General features: G+C 36.3%; 2 non-coding genes and 2 pseudogenes across 2 annotated transcripts; all 4 read right to left on the reverse strand.

Annotated features, from left to right (window-relative positions):
* Positions 1 to 257: 257 nt before the first annotated feature.
* Positions 258 to 329, reverse strand: TRNAN-GUU (transfer RNA asparagine (anticodon GUU)). Its single transcript has one exon. It is a non-coding gene; the product is annotated as a tRNA-Asn (tRNA).
* A 1,062-nt stretch (positions 330 to 1,391) lies between these two features.
* Positions 1,392 to 4,213, reverse strand: LOC149540011 (25S ribosomal RNA; annotated as a pseudogene).
* Positions 4,214 to 7,131: 2,918 nt separating this feature from the next.
* On the reverse strand, positions 7,132 to 8,632 carry LOC149540012 (18S ribosomal RNA; annotated as a pseudogene).
* A 5,584-nt stretch (positions 8,633 to 14,216) lies between these two features.
* On the reverse strand, positions 14,217 to 14,289 carry TRNAM-CAU (transfer RNA methionine (anticodon CAU)). The gene has a single exon. It is a non-coding gene; the product is annotated as a tRNA-Met (tRNA).
* Positions 14,290 to 18,486: the final 4,197 nt, after the last annotated feature.

Here is an 18,486-nt window from a genome sequence, read left to right on the forward strand (position 1 = left end):
AATTTGAAATAAATGAGTGGGCTAACCCTGGGTTTTAGATTATTCCCAATCTACACAAAGATGTTGGTAACATTGCTAAAATTATCAATGAAGTTATAATTAATAGTTGAAAAAAAAGAATGTGTCGGAGTGAAGAAAGGTTTACTCCAATTCAGCTAAATTGGGCAAATTTTTAACTCTTTTTATGGTGGACCTTACTTATAATTATGGAACCAAGTGCTTGAAGAAAAAAGAAAAGAAAAAAGAAAAAAAGAGCTCTCCTCAAATAGGATTTGAACCTACGACCAATCGGTTAACAGCCGACCGCTCTACCACTGAGCTACTGAGGAATAACGAAGGTATGATAGCACTTAAAACTACAATTCGTGAGTAAATAACCCTAATTTGAATAAGCAAGCATCTTAATGAGTAAGAGCCCTTGGTTCTTTTCTTACCAATACGCCGTGCAAGCTTGGTGCCGATGAGAAAGAGTTATAGAAGGTCATACACAAAAAATTGTCTTATAGAATGGGATCTTCAATATCTGAATAAATCAAAGCTTCACTATAAACTTAGCTCTTGGTATTCGCAGTTCTCTTAATAGTTCGAGAGCAGCCATAGTCATTTTACTATTTTAGTCTCTAGAACTACTAGAGAGACTTGTAGTCTCTCTAGTAGTGAACTGTTTTGGGCGAGGAGGGATTTGAACCCTCGACACTATGGTTCGTAGCCACGTGCTCTAATCCTCTGAGCTACAGGCCCCGTCTCCACCAAATAAAAAATATTATTGCATTTAGCAATGTGGAATGGGAAAAAAGAATGCTGGGTTTTTTTATTGATTAAAAAAGAAAAAAGTAAGTAAATAAGTAAGCTTTTTATTATTCTGGCATCGAGCTATTTTTCCACAGGGCTTCCCCTACAGTATCGTCATCGCAGTAAAGTTTAACCACCAAGTTCAGGATGGATTGGTGTGGTTCCCCTACGCCTGAGACACCAAAATTTCAAACCATAAATGAAGAAGGCCATAAGATATTGGTTAGTACTTGTGGAGCTCTCTACTTGGCAGGGGCTCCTTTTTGGGGCCCTGTCAAGCAGAAAGCTCGAAATGATACAAATGGAGCTATGCAATAAGCACTTTTTGGATTCTCTCAGCTAAATAAAAAAATCATTTTTCATATTTGATTAGGAGTCAAAAATATTTGATTCCCTTTATTTGTCTTCATCCATCTTTTTTTATTCTTTATCATATCTACAGTAAAATGTTCTATCAAAACATACTCTATGTACCCAAGCAGATCAATCGGGTCATGTAGTAACAAGGTTCAAATCTTTCAGTCTTTTAGTATGCCTCGGCTGCATGCATCATTGCACTTCCACTTGACACCTATCACCTAACGGCTCATCTCGCCGTGACCTGAGAGAGCACTCATCTTGAGGTGGGCTTCTTACTTATAGGCGTTCAGCAATTATCTGCTCCGCACTTGGCTACCCAGCGTCTACCGAGGGCACGATAACTGGTACACCAGAGGTGCATCCTTCCTGGTCCTCTCATACTAAGGAAAATTCCTCTCAATTCTCTAATGCCTGCATCAGATATGGCTGAACTATCTCACGACGTTCTGAACCCAGCTCATGTACCACTTTAATGGGCGAACAGCCCAACCCTTGGAACATACTACCGCCCTAGGTGGCAAAGAGCCGACATCGAGGTGCCAAACCTTCCCGTCGATGTGAACTCTTGGGGAAGATCAGCCTGTTATCCCTAGAGTAACTTTTATCCGTTGAGCGACGACCCTTCCACTCGGCACCATCAGATCACTAAGGTCGACTTTCGTCCCTGCTGGATAGGTCAGTCTTGCAGTCAAGCTCCCTTCTGCCTTTGCACTCGAGGACCAATTTTTGGCCGGCCTGAGGAAACCTTTGCACGCCTCCGTTACCTTTTGGGAGGCCTATGCCCCATAGAAACTGTCTACCTGAGAATGTCCCTTGGACAATAGGTTCAGTCACAAGGTTAGACTTCTGGCTTTTCTAGAGTGGTATTTCACTGATGGCTCATGCCCCCTCGGAAGAGGGCCTTCTTCACCTTCCACCTAAGTTGTGCAATAAGAGCCCAAAGTCAATCCCAAGGAATAGTAAAGCTTCATAGGGTCTTTCTGTCCAGGTGTAGGTAGTCTGCATCTTCACAGACATGTCTATTTCATTGATTCTCTCTCCAAGATAGTGCCCAGATCGTTATGCCTTTCGTGCAGGTCAGAACTTACCCAACAAGGAATTTCGCTACCTTAGGACCGTTATAGTTACGGCCGCCATTCACCGGGGCTTCAGTCGCTAGCTTCCTTGTCATCAGGTCACCAACTTCCTTAACCTTTCGACACTAGGCAGGCATCAGCCCCCATACAGCATCTTACAACTTTGCGAAGACCTGTGTTTTTGGTAAACAGTCGCTTGGGCCTGGTCACTGCGACCTCCTTTGAGGAGGCACTCCTTCTCCCGAAGTTACAGAGCTATTTTTTCAAGTTCCTTAGAGAGAGTTATCTCGTGCCCCTAGGTATTCTCTACCTACCTACCTATGTCAATTTTAGGTACAAGTACCCATTTGTTGAAGGTCATTTTTCCTGGGAGTATGACGTGGGTTTCCCAGCGTGTTGTCTATCTTTTTACTTTTTTGACGCCACGCTAGAATTTGGACATTGGCTCGAGGTATTTTCTCTACCCCGTTCTGACCCCGCTTTTTCAGGGTCACCTTCTGACCTTAAACTATAAAACCATAATTAAGACGGCTAACTTAGCCTACTCTATCCCTCGGGACCAACAAAGGGTAGTACAGGAATATTAACCTGTTGTCCATCAACTACACCTTTCGGCCTGATCTTAGGCCCTAACTCACCCTCCATGGACAAACCTTGCGGAGGAATCCTTAGGTTTTCGGGGCATTGGATTCTCACCAATGTTTGCATTACTCAAGCCAACATTCTCGCTTCCGCTTTGTCCAAGTCTGCTCGCGCAGATACTTCTCTCTGAGGCGGAATGCTCCCCTACCGATGTATTTTTTATTACATCCCACAGCTTCGGCAGATCACTTAGTTCTGATCATCTTCGGTGCAAGAGCGCTCGAGCAGTAAGCTATTACGCACTCTTTCAAGGATCGTTGCTTCTAGGCGAACCTCCTGACTGTCTTTGCACTCCTACCTCCTTCATCACTCAGCGATCATTTAGGGGCCTTAGCTGGTGATCTGGGCTTTTTCCCTCTCGAAGATGAAGCTTATCCCCCATCGTCTCACTGGCTGACCCTTGTTTATCTCTAGTATTCATAGTTTGTCTCCATTTGGTACTGCTCACGCAGCCTACACTGAAACAGTGCTTTACCCCTAGAAGATCCAGTCAACTACTGCGCCTCAACGCATTTCAAGGAGAACCAGCTAGTTCTGGGTTTGAGTGGCATTTCACCCCTAACCACAACTCATCCGCTGATTTTTCAACATCAGTCAGTTCGGACCTCTACTTAGCTTCACCTAAGCTTCATCCTGGTCATGGATAGATCACCCAGGTTCAGGTCCATAAGTAGTGACAATTCAATTGCCCTATGAAGACTCGCTCTCGCTACGATTTCGATGGGTTCCCTTAACCAAGCCACTACTTATAAGTCATCGGCTCATTCTTCAACAGGCACGCGGTCAGCTCCTGCTTGATTCATTCGGTTTCTGTCAAACAAAACAATTTTTTGCATTTCATGTTCGTTGTTTCTGCCAAACAAGTGCATTCATTTTTTATTTTTCTGTTTCTGTCATAATAAGGAATCAAAGCAGGTCGACTCCTCCCACTGCTTGAAAGTGTTACGATTTCATATTCTATTTCAATCCCCGCTGGGGGTTCTTTTCACCTTTCCCTCACGGTACTATTTCGCTATCGGTCACCCAAGAGTATTTAGCCTTGCAAGGTGGTCCTTGCTGATTCACAAGGGATTCCACATGCCCCATGCTACTCGGGTTAGAGCGTAAACTGTCACGATGCTTTCGACTACTGGACTTTCACCATCTAGGGTGTTGTATTCCACTATTTCAAATAGACTTCACCTAGCAGCATGATGCTTAGATTGCTCTCCCACAATCCCATTTTAATGGTTTAGGCTGATCCCATTTCGCTCGCCGCTACCACGGGAATCATTTTTGCTTTCTCTTCCTCTAGCTACTAAGATGTTTCAGTTCGCCAGGTTGTCCCTTGTCTACCTATGGATTCAATAGATAGTTAAAAAGGTTAACCTATTTGGGAATCTCTGGATCTATGCTCAATTTCCACTCCCCGAAGCATTTCGTCGATTAACACGCCCTTCTTCGTCTCTGGGTGCCTAGGTATCCACTATACGCCCTTAGTTTTTTGAACCTTGCCGCTCAAGGCCATCTTAAGGAGCTACTAATATTAAAGAAAAGACATGAAAGCATCTTATCAACGTCCATGAACGATAAAATAAATCATAGATAAAACTGCCAATTATGACTGATTTGCTCCGCAGAATCATCACGAGGTGGAGATAAGCGGACTCGAACCGCTGGCATCCGCCACAGGGTCAACCACTGTCTATTGAACCCTCTTGATTAAGTCTACCATAGAAGGTCCACAATCGACAATAGCCTTCCCCCCGAACACAGCTCACAATTTTCATTATACTGTGCTCTCCAAAGAGCAACTCCTCCCAAAAGCAATAAGTTGTTGACCCTAGGAATTCTTGAAGTTCTTAAGAAAAAAAACTCCAGAAGAACCAAGAACAGCTCTTCTTTTTTCCACCGACTCTTTGGTCTTATCTTAAAAAGATTGCCCTTCTTCGACCCTTCCTGCCCAATCAGAAGAGATAGCTAATGTGTTCCACTTCTCAAATCAGGGTTTGTGGTCGGTCTATAACCGCTGGATGACAAAAGCATCCTTGGAGCGATCTCGTAGTTCCTACGGGGTGGAGATGATGGGGTTGGTCCATGGCATGACTTTTCCTTCTGCCCCCATTTTTTGGGCTAAAAAGGGTTGAAGGGAGATAGTACATCAAGTTGTTCGCAAGGGCCAACTTGATCCTCTTCTCCGAGGATCCTATAAGAAAGACCCCTAGGAGAGCTGCCAACTCCAACTATGGACCATGTACAATCCATACTAGATCTAACCAACTACCCACCCTACCTTCTCTACATTCTTGACAGTCTATCTTCATCTTAATAGAGTTTTTTAGTGGCATGTTACGGTCCTTTCTCCCATTACTGATAAAAAGTGAGCCATTGGTTCAGGTAAAAATACTATCATTACCGCCTAAACAATCAGACATCTAACCCGTAATCGCAACGACCTGATTGCAAGAGCGGAGCTCTACCGACTGAGCTATATCCCCATAGATATCAAATGAAGTAGACAACAATCCTAGTACATAGCACATAATGGGTGGCTATCCTGGGCTTGAACCAGAGACCTCGCCCATGAAGTAAATAATCGCACATATGATTCAAGGAGAATAAGTTATCTCTTCATTCAGGAGCGACTCGTCCTTCCTGAACACAGCATACAATTTTTTGTTGTACTGCGCTCTCCAAGTGTACTTGCTCTCCTTCCTTTTTCTTCACCAACGGCAAGAAATAGAAGTCAAAATTTGGATGAGAAGAGAAGAGGAGGTATTAATAAGATCCTCCTAACCCAATCCCAAACACTCCAAGATCCTTTTTCGATCCTGCTTTCTCATCGTTTATTAGGAGACGAATAACAATTTCCTAATCTACTGATCCAGAAATTGTTCATAGTAATTCAACGAGTCGAAGACCGAGCAAGTATTTAACTATCCACTATTTTAGGTTTAGAAAGAAAAAGTCTCCTGGCCGAACCTATACTTACTATATTTCCTGCATCCTACGCAAAGAAAAAAGCATGAATTCGAATGATATGATCCTTCCGTCACCCTAGAATAAAAGGTGATCTTGTAGTTCTTGGTCTGTGAAGATTTTTTGTTAGGTGTTTTTTGAACATTTAGGCTTAATTAATAAGAACTTCAGCCTGTGCTCGAGAGATAGCCTTCCATACACTGATAAGATATGCATGGATTCTCGAAAAAAAGTAGCCAAAATACATGGCTGCCCAGGACTGCCCAGATCCCACGAATGAATAGAAAATTTGGTCTACATTCGATCTCACCTTAATCACCTCATCTATCCTCCTGGTAAAAAAAAGTCAGTTTTCAACCCTGGTTCAAACAGAAGGAGTACGCCATGCTAATGTGCCTTGGATGATCTACATCTCTGGTTCAGGCGTTGATGAGCACATTAAACTATCCATGTGGCTGATAGCCTTCACAGCCCAGGCACAATGATGCAGTTATCAGGGGCGCGCTCTACCACTAAGCTAATAGCCCAGTAAGCCCCCCAATAGTAGGGGATGCCTGCCAAAAGCAAGAGAAATCCTCAAGCTCACTTGCTTGCCTTTTTTTTTTTGGTACCTTCTTTTTGTATGTATTATTTCATTCTATAATTCTAAATAATGAAACTGAACTTACCAATGCCATAAGCTTCTTAAATAAATAAGTAACCCATGCCATAAGCTTCTTAAATAAATAAGTAACCAATACCATAAGCTTCTTAAATAAATAACCCATGCCATAAGCTTCTTAAATAAATTCAAAAATGCCCTAAGCAAATAAGAAACTAACCTAAGCAAATAAGAAACTAACTTTATAAGTCTTTTAAATAAAGTTATAAACTTCTTCAATAAATGAATCATAATACTCCTTCAATAAATGAATAATTAATTGTTAAATATAAAATAAAGATATATATATAAACAAAAAAAGAAAATAGAAACAATGATTTCAAAATTGAAATCATTGTCTCTATTGTCTCTATTTGTTTTGTAAATACTGATTTTTCTATTTTTCTAATGTATAAATTCAAGATACTAAATGGTTGAATAAACTAAAACAAGCACTAAAAATAGGAAATTATCCACTTGTCTCGACCTGGGAAAAGGAGCTTACTTATGAACTTCATTCTTACTTACATGACTATAACGAACTTCACAGCCAATAAATGACAAGAGACTTAATCTCTTGCAGATGCATCTTCGTGTCACTCGCTCTCTTTCGCAAGTGTAACAGTGTATGAACTCAACAAGCATTAGCTCTCCCTGAGAAGGAGGTAATCCAGCCGCACCTTCCAGTACGGCTACCTTGTTACAACTTCACTCCAGTCACTAGTCGTGCTTTGGGCATCTCCCTCCTTGCGGTTAAGATAATGACTTCGAGCATGGCACACTTCCCTAGTGTGACGGGCGGTGTGTACAAGAACCGAGAATGAATTCACCGCCGTATGGCTAACCAGCGATTACTAGCGATTCCTACTTCATGCACGCGAGTTGCAGCCTGCAATCCAAATTGAGGCCAAGTTTTTGAGGTTAGCTTACCCTTGCGGGGTCGCAACTCTTTGTCCCGACCATTGTAGCACATGTGTTGCCCAGGGTATAAGGGGCATGATGACTTGACATCATCCTCACCTTCCTCTGGCTTAACATCGATAGTTTATTCAGAGTTCCAAACTTTATGGCAACTAAACACGAGGGTTGCGCTCGTTGCAGGACTTAACCCAACACCTTGCGGCACGAACTGACGACAGCCATGCACCACCTGTGTCCGCGTTCCCGAAGGCACTCCTCTTTTTCAAAAGGAATCCCGGCATGTCAATCACTAGAAAGGTTCTTCGCTTTGCATCAAATTAAACCACATGCTCCACCGCTTGTGCAAGCCCTCGTCAATTCCTTTGAGTTTCATTCTTGCGAACGTACTTCCCAGGCGGAATACTTAACGCGTTAGCTGCAGTACTATACGGGTTGATACGCACAGCACCTAGTATCCATCATTTACGGCTAGGACTACGGGGGTATCTAATCCCATTTTCTCCCCTAGCTTTCATCTCTGAGTGTCAGTAACGGCCCAACAGAGTGCTTTCGCCCTTGAAGTTCCTCCCGATCTCAACGCATTTCACCACTCCACCGTAAATTCCCTCTACCTCTACTGTACTCTAGCTTGATAGTTTCCACAACCTGTCCAAGGTTGAGCCCTGGGATTTGACGACGGACTTGAAAAGCCACCTACAGACACTTTACGCCCAATAATTCTGAATAATGCTTGCATCCTCTGTTTTATCGCGGCTGCTAGCACAGAGTTAGCCGATGCTTATTCCTCAGATACCATCATTTATTCTTCTCCGAGAAAAGAAGTTTACGACCCATGAGCCTTGTTCCTTCACACGGGATTGCTCCATCAGGCTTTCACCCATTGCGAAAAATTCCTCACTGCTGCCTCCCGTAGGAGTCTGGGCCATGTCTTAGTCCCAGTGTGGCTAATCATCCTCTCAGACCAAATACTGATCGGAGCCTTGGTAAGCCATTGCCTCACCAATTAGCTAATCAGACGTGAGCCCCTCCTTGGGCGGATTCCTCCCTTTTGCTCCTCAGCCTACCTCGTAGAGGTACTAAATTCTATGGGATATTAGCAACCATTTCCAGCTATTGTTCCCCTCCCAAGGGCAGGTTCTTACGCATTACTCACCTGTTCGCCACTAGAAACACCACTTCCCGTTTGACTTGCATGTGTTAAGCATGCCACCAGCGTTCATCCTGAGCCAGGATCAAACTCTCAATGGAATTCAGAGTTTCATTATTTAATTACTTATAGCTCCCTTCTTCATGGACGAAGTCGATTTATGAATTATCTATCATCTGTATGATATATGTATAATCATATATCTTAAACCTTAAATATTAAACTTTCTTAAATATTCAAAACCTAACCTAAAATAGTATACATATATATAGATATTATTATTAGTAGTTATATGATTATTTGCTAGTTATATATATATATAAAATTATTAGAATATGGATTAGAATATGGAACTATAGATTAATTAGTTTTTTTCTATATTTATTAACAATAATTTATTCTATTATTGAATTATGTGGATGTGTAATTATGAGTTTTTTTAGCTCCATTACAGGACAGAATGTTAATTAAAACGTTGATACGTATCAATCTTCTATGATACGTTATACTTTATCTTCTTTTCTGGTGGATTATTGTTATTAACATTAAATTACATTATCAATATATTATAAATGTAAACCCCCTAGCCTCTTTTTATTCACGATATAAATATAAAAAAAGAGCGAACAAAAAATAACAAAGAGAACTAGGGATAATCAGTTTTGAACTGATGACTTTCACCACGTCAAGGTGACACTCTACCACTGAGTTATATCCCTTTCCTATCCTTATCCAGAAGGGAAATTGTAAGAACTTCCCATTCCAAAAGAATCGAGAAATTAAACGAAACTATATCATGATTCCTCGGAAGGAATCTGTAACAATTTCCAAATTGACATTTTCTACTTAAAAACAAAATTCGTAACTAAATAGGCTATTAATATTGCTGCATTTCAAAAAAAAAAAGCTTTTCCTATATTTTCTTACCTTATATTGCCGATTGGTGCACACAGCCGCTCGGAGCATATATTCTATTGATACCATTTTATCATAGGCCATCAAAATAATTCTCAGTATACAAACCATGCCACCCAAACCAAAGCACAAAAGTCAAAATTTTGAATCAAATTGATTCCCAGTTCAAATAATGCATAACTACATGGATAAGCTTACATTAACCCTTCAATTTCGTATTGAATTTGTGATGAAACAAAATGAAATGATATTTCGAGATATCAATAAAAAATGAGCATGTTAATGTAAATAATAAAAATGGATAAATAAATAAAAGATTATCATTCTTATTGTTTTTAATAGAGAAAGAAAAATGAACCCCGAAGGATTCAAATAGTTCTTTTTTTTACATAGAATATAATCTATATAATATTCAAAATACTCAAAAAACAAAAATGTCTTAAAAAGAATTGAACGAGAAGCCGTATGAGGTGAAATTCTCATGTACGGTTTTATATAGTGGTAGTAAAGGTCACTTTTCTGTCAACTTTTCCACTATCACCCCTAAAAAACCAAACTCTGCCTTACGCAAAGTCACCAGAGTACGATTAACTTCTAAATATGAAATCACTGCTTATATACCTGGTATTGACCATAATTTACAAGAACATTATGTAGTATTAGTAAGAGGTGGAAGAGTCAAAGATTTGCCCAGTGTTAAATATCACATAATTCGAGGAATTTTAGATGTTGCCTCAGTCAAAAATCGGAAACAAGGGCGTTCTAGTGCATTGTATATTCTTATCTAAGATTTGTATCATTTTATGATGATGCCATGTCAATTGCTAAAAACATGTAAAGTATATGGCTAACCCAATAACGAACATTTTCTAAGGGGACTAGAGCAGGCTAAAACAATAAGGATAATATATGTCTAAGGTTTAATATTCAATTCATTTTATAAGTTTTCCCTTACTTAGTGTGTGTTAACATAAAATTGGAAATGTCTTGACTTTTTTGGAGCAGACTCAATTCAAATAGCATTGATTTAAAACACCTTTTCCTTTTTTATACTCTGTTTTAAACCTAAGGACCCAATCATATAGATATAGAAAATACAAGATTTCTAATCATAGCAAAAGAAAGGAAATGGATACTCAATTGAGAATGAGTAAACATAATTCTATGCATAAGAATGAATATCTTCTATATATGCAAATAGAATCATGTGGAAAGCCATATCCGGCGAAAGTCATATGTACGGTTTGGAGGGAGATCTTTGATACCTTTAGAGATCTACCCTACAATATGGAGTTAAAAAGCTGAAATAACTAATGATTAGTCTTTATGAAATAAATTTATGAACCTTTTTCACACTCATGTCACGCCAAAGTACTGTAGAAAAGAAAATTGATAAATTTGATCCAATCTATCATAATCGATTAGTTAACATGGTCGTTAACCGTATTCTTAAGAACGGAAAAAAATCATTAGCTTATCAAATTTTTTATCAATCTCTAGAAAAGATTCAACAAAAAATAGAGAAAAATCCACTAATTGTTCTACGTCAAGCAATAGACAAATTAACTCCCAAACTGATAGTAAAATCAAAACGTGTAAGTGGATCCACTTATCAAGTTCCCATTGAAATAAAAGAGAAAGAAGGAAAAATACTTGCGATTCGTTGGTTATTAGAGTCATCCTGAAAACGTTCTGGTCCAAATATGCAATTCAAATTAAGTTACGAAATAATGGATGCTGTCAGAGAGAAAGGCAATGCTATACGCAAGAAGGAAGAGATTCATAAAATGGAAGAATCTAATAAAGCTTTTGCACATTACCATTAATTCACTAACTAGTATAAATAGATCCATAGATCTATCCCATTTTGATCAATAAAAGAAAACTTACTTTCTCAAAATTGATACAAAAAAATTGATACAAATTTTATTGGAACGAAAACGAAAGGAAAAGAAGAATGAAAAATAAATCATAGATATAATGTATAATAAGGAGATTTTAAATCAAAATGTTGCTCGAATATTAATTGAAGTTAGTAACTAATGATCCGGACAAAATGAAAAATGCATTTTTTATACCTTAAAATCATTTTTATGAAAGAATTTCATTTGCTTCTCTTCTATGGAAGTTCCATTTTCCCAGAATGCATCCTGATTTTTGGCCTATTTCTTCTTCTAGTAATCGATGTCATTTTTTATCAGAAAAAGACAACTTGGTTTTATTTCATCTCTTTAACAAGTTTAGTGCTAAGCATAACTTTTTTGTTATTTCAATGGAGAGAAGAACCCACGATTAGTTTTTTTGGCAATTTAGAAACAAACAATTTTAATAAAATATTTTAGTTTCTCATTTTATTATGTTCCACTTTGTGTGTTCCTCTATCCGTGGAATACATTCAATGTACAGAAATGGCTATAACAGAGTTTTTGTTATTCATATTAACAGCTACTCTAGGAGGAATGTTTTTATGTGGTGCTAATGATTTAACAACTATCTTCGTATCTTTAGAATGTTTAAGTCTATGTTCTTATATATTATCTGGATATACCAAAAGAGATGTTCGGTCTAATGAGGCTATTATGAAATATTTACTTATGGGTGGAACAAGTTCTTCCATTCTTGCTTATGGTCTTTCTTGGCTATATGGTCTATCTGGAGGTGAGATTGAAATTCAAGAAATAGCCAATGGTTTTATAAATACACAAATGTATAACTCTCCAGGAATTTGGATTGCACTTCTATCTCTAACAGTAGGAATTGCATTCAAACTTTCTTTAGTTCCTTTTCATCAATGGACCCCCGATGTATATGAAGGAGTGCGATTCGTTTGATAAATTATTACATACAATATCTTTTTTAGAGATGTTTGTTTTTATTTATAAAAACTCTATAGACATGTGAAAAAAAGATTGTTATTCCCACTTGGACTAAGACATCACTTTTACCAAAAATTTGAATTGAATTAAGGTAAAGCAAAGTAAGAAACAAACTCAATTGTTTGATTGAATTAACACACTACACCACCCCAATACAATAAAGAACTTTTACAAATGAATTATTACGAGTAGTTTTTAACAAAGGGTCAGATTGACGTGTACTTTTATTCTTAATGTAGATGCTACATAGTAAGTTTTCATTCTTCAAAAACTACGAGTGTAAAAAAGAAGGCATCCGTCGACAAAAAGATTACCCTAAGATGAGCATCTCATGACTATTCAGAACAATTTAAATCAGATGGTTTTATTTTTTATTTTTCACTTTATTTTTAACTCTTTCATAACTAAACTTTAAAAAAAAAAAAAAAAAAAAATCAATGATTTACAATTTATACACTATATTGCATACTATAATAACCACTGAGTAAGGATTCCTCGCGAAGTTAAGGATTAGTTATTCTTTATATCAATTGAATATATTCAATCTTATACATACATGAGGAAGGTAATAAAAAAAAGAGAATCAAATGATTCTAAAAAAAATTTTATCACTTAGGAGACGTGCGAGAAGAAAGTCTCATGCACGGTTCTGAATGAGAGAAGGGAGAATTCCTCTTTTCAACTCTAACTCCCCCACTCCAGTCATTGCTTTTATTTCTGTTATTTCAAAAGTAGCTGCTTCAGCTTTAGTCACTAGAATTTTTGATATTATTTTTTATTTTTCATTGAACGAATGGCATCTTCTTTTGGAAATATCAGCTATTCTTAGCATGATATTAGGAAATTTAATTGCTATTACTCAAACAAGTATAAAACGTATGCTTGCATATTCATCGATAGGTCAAATTGGATATATCCTTATTGGAATAATTGATAAAGACCCAAATAATGGATATGCAAGTGTGATAACTTATATGCTACTCTATATTTTTATGAATTTAGGAGCTTTTGCGTGTATTATATTATTCAGTCTACGTACAGGAACAGATAACATTCGGGATTATGCAGGATTATACGCGAAAGACCCTTTTTCAACTTTGTCTTTATCTTTATGTCTGCTATCTCTAGGAGGGATTCCTCCATTAGCAGGTTTTTTTGGAAAACTTTATCTATTCTGGTGTGGGTGGCAAGAAGGCTCCTATTTATTGGTTTCAATAGGACTCTTTATGAGTGCTATTTCCATATATTATTATCTTAAAATAATTAAGTTATTAATGACTGAAAGAAACAAAGAAATAACTCCCTATGTGCAAAATTATAGATTATCTTCTTCAATCTCAAAAAATTATATCGAAGTTAGTATGATTATATCTGTAATAGCATCTACTTTATTGGGAATAATAATGAATCCAATTGTTGCAATTGCCCAGGATACATTATTTTAGAGATTGATATTTTTTGTAATATAATTTTCACTAGGTGTAAAATTCTAATATAATTTTCACTAGGTGTAAAAAAAAAGGAAGAATTGCCCTTATATTCATATTCTTAAAATCACAGGGAATAGGCTAGGCTTAAATTATTAGATGAACTTCTAATTACAAAATCAACTTGATCATTCAATTAGAAGTTCATTTTGGTTATAATACTGGTTATAATATATAATTTGTTCATTTTGTACCAAAACAAAATATAGATTTTCTATCTGAGAAAAAGTCGTTCAGACATGTGTTAAATAAAATATTTGTAATTCTTAACTTCTCTTTTAAATAGAAGTTAAGAATTACAAAACAGGGATGGAGATAATCTAATCTCCCTACTGAATTGAATCGAGATAACCTTTCTGCGATTCTTTCATCTAAAAAACAGAGTGCAATAACTGTTTATTATGCATCCAGCAGGAATTGAACCCGCGACTTCCCAATTATGAGTTGGGTGCTTTTACCATTCAGCCATGGATGCTATGGTAAAGTTATTTCATTATACTAAATATGGTAACCAATTCAATTCTATTTCTCTTTTATAGAAATAACAAGAAACTTTTTTTTGACAAATTGTACAATAGTTGAATAACTTGCACTAACTACCTCTTTCTTATTATAATTCAATTTAATAAGTAATACAATAGTTGAATAACTTGCACTGACTACCTCTTTCTTATTATAATTCAATTTAATAAGTAATTAATTACACTATATTATCTTACAAAAGAATAAAAAAGAATATATGGGAAAACATGAAAATTCGTGGTCTACGGACCCTATCGGAAAAAACTGAGAAATAGTTTGGTTCTTTAGCGTTCAGTCAAAATTTAAAGATTACATGATGGATATATTCGTTCCATGGAACGAATCCAATTTGGTGAGATTGCTAAGTCAAATATTTTCTGGTCGAGAAAGTGTTGTTAAGCTTTTTGATTTTCGGATTCTTAGTACATTACTTATACGGGATATACGTATATTTACCTTAAAAGGTCAAGTAATAAAAGCTGTAATGGTAATAGCATTACCATTACTTTTCTATTTTTTGAATATTCGATTAATTGAAAGAAACAAATCATCAAAATATAATTTGATGAAGATATTTCCGGTTTCGGCTGTACAACATTTTGTAGCTAGAGCTAGAAAGGAAAATTTGTTGCTCGTTCCACATCGTTTTATTTTTTCGCGAAAAGTCCGAAGGAGATATCAACGTTGCTTGCTCAATCCAAAAGAACATGTTTGGATTTTATCCAGTTCTAAAAAAAATCTGAATCAAAAAAATGATAGAATATCAGAGAAGCAAGAAACAACAAGTTGGGAAAGCCTTTTGGAGAAGGAATCTAATGGCATCGAATGGGAGATTGATTCATCTTTTAATTCAATTCTAGAATATTGGAAATCTGAAATAGAACCTGAAAACCTTTATGAATGGCAGGAGTCATTACTTGATCTTGAGCGAAGAAAAAATTTTGAGGAAGTAGAAAACAGACTCGAACAACTAGAAGTTGGACTAGTTAAAGCAGAAGAAGAATTTGCTCGTTCTTCAGAACCAGAAGAAGTCATAAATAGGAGAAGAAAACAAAAAATTGAAGAAGTCGAAAGATGCAGAGAAAGTCTACGAAGACTAAGGAAACTCAAAAAGGAGACAGAAGCAAAATTCAAGTTTTTTGCACAAGTTCAACAAGAAATAATATTACAAGAAGAATCAGATCAAGCAAGAGAATCTTTTCCCTTTTTAGAGACGGAAGTTTTTCAAACATTGTTTGATCCTTTGTTAATAGATGAATCATGTATAAGTATTAATTATAGCAATAAACCGAGTGAAAAATTCAAATTGTTGAAAGGGTGACAAGATGCTTTTGAATATTTCAGGGGATTAGAAAAGAATAGAATTGTTGATCTATGGAAGGTTAAAAAATTGATTCAAAATCCTTCTGTCAATTATGATATTTTACCAAATTGCGAATGGAATATAAGAAAAGACTCTATAAACCAATTCAATTGTATTCGATTTATGAAATCGAATTTATCTTCAAGATCTCCCTCATCCTGTGATCAAAATAAAGAACAATTAGCATTAAACGATGATTTCCAATTCAAAAAATTTGTTCTTAAAATAACAAACCAATTTACTCTATCAATAACTAAGCCTAATCTCTATTACCCTAATGATGAAATTGACCTAGATATTGATGATCGTGTGAACGAATTACATTTATTCAACCAGACTCTATTGAAGTCCTTCAATTACTTCTTCAATTCCAGAGATGAATTAACGCATGATTCTTTCCTTCAGGTACTCAATATTTTTTAAAAAAAGAAAACATCAGAAGATGATAACACTAAACAACTAATATTTAATAAAATATTGAGTAGATACAAGATTCAAGCTAACGAGCATGTTGAAATTTTAAAAGCATTTATGAGATTTGATTTCTTGAAGAACGTATTGGCACCTGTTGTATCAAAATCAGATTTGAATGAATATTTCTTAAAAGATTTTGTATTAAAGGATTTAGAATCATTCCAGAAGTATTATTTTTTGGAATACCATAAATACTATATGGAATTACAAAGATACTCTTTGGAATTACAGAAAGTATTTAATACGAATAAACACTATTTGGAATTACAGAAAGTATTGAATAAGAATAAATACTCTTTGGAATTACAGAAAGTATTTAATACGAATAAACACTATTTGAAATTACAAAAATACTCTTTGGAATTACAAAAAGTATTTAATACGAATAAAAACTATTTGAAACTACAAAAATACTCTTTGGAATTACAGAAAGTATTGAATACGAATAAATATGGGGTAAGTGTAAGTTACGGGGAAACCAGATTAGAGCGCGATAGTGCACTATACAAAGGTGGACGTCAAAAAGAGTGTTGGGGGACCGAGGCGATGACCTAGCTTTTGGCTAGCTACTAATCCCAAGCCCTACTATTCTATGGGCTTAGTCTTATTAATCTTCTGCTTATAGCCCTACTATTCTATGGGGATGCCCCTACTATTTGAAAGGCATATGCCTGCAGGGTGCGTACACTCAACTGACAAAAGCTTCAACTCACCTGATAGGATAGGGAGAAAGGAATTATTCTCCGTGGGGGATGAGATTTCAGGAGATGCTGGCTATTGTGCAAGCAGTGCATCGCCTACTATTCTAAAGGCTAGAGGGCACTATCGATATCCTCATCCCTTGTCAGCGGGGTTCTTGAGGGTACTGTCGGCATCCTTGTTTAGGCTCGTTGTAGGAACAGATCCCTCTTCGAGGGCACTATCGACATCCTCAAGCCTTATCGGCGCTATGAATTGAGGGCACTGTCGGCATCCTCGCCTTCCTAGTCATAATCCGGCACGGCTCGAGGCTATTAGTACCAAAGCCTACTGACAAAAATTTCATTGGAACCAAATGGATTTTTAGAAACAAGTTAAATAAGAATGGAGACGTAGTCAGGAATAAGGTAAGATTAGTTTGCAAAGGTTATACACAAGAAGAAGGAATTAATTATGGAAAAACTTTAGCACCCATGGAAAGATTGGAAGGAGTAAGAATATTGTTGACTTATGCTACATACAAGAAATTAAAAGTATATGAAATGGATGTAAAATCTACATTTTTGAATGGGATATTTGAGGAGGAAGTATATATTGAACAATCTAAAGGATTCATTGAACCTAAAAAGAAGAACATGGTCTGAAAGTTGAACAAAGCATTGTATGGATTAAAACATGCTCCAAGAGCATTGTATGGAAGATTACACTCTTATATAGATTAAGATTGGATTTTCTAGAACAAGTGAAAACAATATTGTATATTTAAAAAATGAATCTGAGATATGGTGTTGATTGTTAAAATAATTGTTGATGACATAATTTTTGGTAGAAATGTCATGTTGAGTAAGACATTTTTGAAAAAATGAGTACGAAATTTAAAATGTCAATTTTTGGTGAGATTTTGTTTCATTGGATTGCAAGTCTATCAAATAATTAAAGGTATTTATGTGACTTGGTCTAAGTATGTAAAATAAATCTTGAAGATATTTGGGATGGATGAGTCTAATCCAACTGGTACATCTATGGTGAATGGAGTGAAATTATCAAAAGAAGACGTTATTGGCTAAGTAAATGAGACTCAATAAAACTCTATGATTGGAGAGTTATAGTATGTTGTATATAGTAGACCAAATATTGCACTTTCCATTGGAATTATTGCAAGGTTTTCATCTGCTCCAAAGGACACTTATGTGACTATTGTGAAAAGGATATTCAAATATCTTAAAGGAACTAAAGATTATGGCCTATGGTATAAACAAGAGGATGGTTTTCATCTTAAAGCCTACACAAATTTTTATTGGACTAGTAATATTGATGACAAAAAAAGCACAACTGGTGGATCTTTCTGTTTAGGAGAAATATTAACAACATGGATAAGTAAGAAACAGAGATGTATTTCACAATCTACTGTTGCGACTAAATATGTTGTTTTTGTAATCAATTGTTAAAATATTGTATGGATTATGAAATTATTAGAGGACATGCAAGAAGAGGTAAACAAGCCTGTTACTATTTACTGTGATGATACTAGTGCCATGATATTTCAAAAACCCAGTGATGCATAAAAGAAAAAAACACATATCAAGAAAATATAATTATTTGAGGGAGCAACTA

This window comes from Cupressus sempervirens, chromosome 9, assembly GCF_028749045.1.
Source record: "Cupressus sempervirens isolate cs-2001-9-10 chromosome 9, ASM2874904v1, whole genome shotgun sequence".
Lineage (NCBI taxonomy): Eukaryota > Viridiplantae > Streptophyta > Pinopsida > Cupressales > Cupressaceae > Cupressus > Cupressus sempervirens.